This window comes from Canis lupus, chromosome X (assembly GCF_003254725.2).
Source record: "Canis lupus dingo isolate Sandy chromosome X, ASM325472v2, whole genome shotgun sequence".
Lineage (NCBI taxonomy): Eukaryota > Metazoa > Chordata > Mammalia > Carnivora > Canidae > Canis > Canis lupus.
The window spans coordinates 121,112,224-121,115,075 of NC_064281.1; the positions used below are offsets into that span (position 1 = coordinate 121,112,224).

At 35.7% G+C, this 2,852-nt stretch overlaps 1 pseudogene; it reads left to right on the forward strand.

The window, feature by feature from the left end:
• Positions 1-1,755: 1,755 nt before the first annotated feature.
• LOC112668422 (40S ribosomal protein S6-like) lies at positions 1,756-2,600 on the forward strand (annotated as a pseudogene).
• The last annotated feature ends 252 nt before the right edge of the window (positions 2,601-2,852 follow it).

Here is a 2,852-nt window from a genome sequence, read left to right on the forward strand (position 1 = left end):
TTTTTTCTAGCTCAACTTTTAATCAGCATTGTACTAGAGGTCATAGCCAATAAAAATAGAAAGGAGTACAATTTGAGAGGAAGAAATAAAACTACCATTCTCAGCATAAGCATGCATATATATAAAATCCAAAAGAATCTATAAATTATTAGAATAAATAAATGTAGCACGGTTTCTGTATTTCTACATAACAGCCATTAACAATAATAAAATAAAATAAAAAATACTATTTACAATACCATAAAAACTAAACTAGTTTGGAATAAATCTATCAAGAGTTGACCTCAAAAGAATATTGCCTTAATAGTGGGGACAAATTAGCTCTAGACTAAAATCTATTCTGGACTTGCCTAATAAAACTGAAAAGCAAGGCTTGAACAGATCAAAAATTTTATAAGTAACTTAACTTTGTCTCAGAAAAAAATATATGAATATTTAGAGGAATACAAAAATAATCCAATGCACAATTTACAACACAATGTCTGGCATCCAATAAAAATTACCTGGCATGCAAAAAATAAAAACTATGATCCATTGTAGTTTTGATTTGCATTTCCCTGATGATAAGTAATGATACACATTTTTTTATGTGTCTGTTGGCCATCTGTATGTCTTCTTTGGAGAAATATCTGTTCATGTCTTTGCCCATTTTTTAATTGAATTATTCATTTTTGGGTGTTGAGTTTTATAAGTTCTTTATATATTTTGGATGGTAGCCCTTTATCAGACAATGAGATATCACCTTACACCTGTCAGAATGGCTAAAATCAACAACATATGAAACAACAGGTATTGGCAAGGATGTGAAGAAAAAAGAAACCCTCATATATGGTTGGTGGGAATGCAAACTGGTACAGCCACTGTGGGAAACAGTATGGCGATCCCTCAAAAAATTAAAAATAGATCCAGCAATTGTACTACTGGATATTTACCCAAAGAATACAAAATCACTAATTCAAAGGGATACATCCACCTGTATGTTTATATCAGCATTATTTACAATAGCCAAATGATGGAAGCAGCCCAAGTGTTGTCCATCAGTGGAATATCATTCAGCCATAAAAAAGAATAAAATATTGCCATTTACAATGACATAGATGGAACTAGAGTATGACATGAAGCAAAATAAATCAGAGAAAGACAATACCATATGATTTCATTCACATGTAGAATTTAAGAAACAAAACAAAGAGCAGAGAGAAAAAAAAGAGAGAGAAAGGCAAACCAAGAAACAGACTCTTCATTATAGAAACACACTGATGGTTACCAGAGAGGAGGATGTAGGTGATGGGTTAAATGGGTGATGGGGATTAAGGAGTGCACTTGTCCTGATGAGAACAGGGTGTTGTATGGAAGCGTTGAATCACTATATTGTACACCTAAAACGAATACAACATTGTATGTTAACTAACTGTAATTAAAATAAAAACTTAAAAAAATAAAAACTTAAAATCCTTAATGGTAAGAAAAATCAATCCACAGAAAAAGAACTATAAATGACACATGATATAATTAGTAGACAACCCTTAACTATAGGAAACAAACTGGGGGTTGCTGGAGGGGAGGTGGGTAGGGGAATGGAGTAATTGAGTGATGAGCATTAAGGAGGGCATGTGATGTGGTGAGCACTGGGTATTATACACAACTGATAAATAATTGAACACTACATCTGAAACTAATAATACATTATATGTTAAATAAATTGAATTTAAATTAAAAAACTAAAAAACAAGCAAGAACAACAACAAAGCTCTTTTTCGTGGCGCTTCCGTGGCGGTAGGCCGCTTCAGGATGAAGCTGAACATCTCTTTCCCAGCTACTGGCTGCTAGAAACTCATTGAAGTGGATGATGAGTGCAAACTGCGTACCTTTTATAAGAAGCCTATGGCGACAGAAGTTGCTGCCGATGCTCTGGGCGAGGAATGGAAGGGTTACGTGGTGCGAATCAGTGGTGGCAATGACAAACAAGGCTTCCCCATGAAGCAGGGTGTCTTGACCCATGGCCATGTGCGCCTGCTGTTGAGTAAAGAGGCATTCCTGCTACTGACCCAGGAGGACTGGAGAGAGGAAGCGCAAATCTGTTGGAGGGTTGCATTGTGGATGCCAATCTCAGTGTTCTCAATTTGGTTATTGTGAAAAAAGGGGAGAAGGATATTCCTGGACTCACTGATACTACTGTGCCTCCTCGCCTGGGGCCCAAAAGAGCCAGCAGCATCCGAAGGCTTTTTAATCTGTCAAAAGAAGACGGTGTTCACCAGTATGTTGTTAGAAAGCCCCTAAACAAAGAAGGTAAGAAACCTAGAACCAAAGCACCCAAGATTCAGTGTCTTGTTACTCCACGTGTCCTCCAATACAAACGTTGGCGTATTGCTTTGAAGAAACAGCATACTAAGAAAAATAAGGAAGAGGCTGCAGAATATGCTAAACTTTTGGCCAAGAGAACGAAGGAGGCCAAAGAAAAACGCCAGGAACAGATTGCCAAGAGACGGAGGCTGTCCTCTCTGAGAGCTTCTACCTCTAAGTCTGAGTCCAGTCAAAAATGAGATTTTCTAAGAGTGACAAAATAAATAAGATCAGACACCAAAAAAAAAACAAAACAAAACAAAAAAAAAAAACAAAAAACCAAAAAGAATTCGTAGACAAAGATGACAAAACATCAATTATAAGTATATGCCATATATATAAGAAGGTAGAGGAAATATGAACATGATGAGCAAAGAAATAGATGATATAAGATCCAAATTAAAATTTTAGAGAAAAATATAATATCTGGGATGAAAAATCACTGGATTAAATTAGCAACAGATTAAGCATTGCAGAAAAAAAAAACCCTGCTAGAGCTTCAAACATAG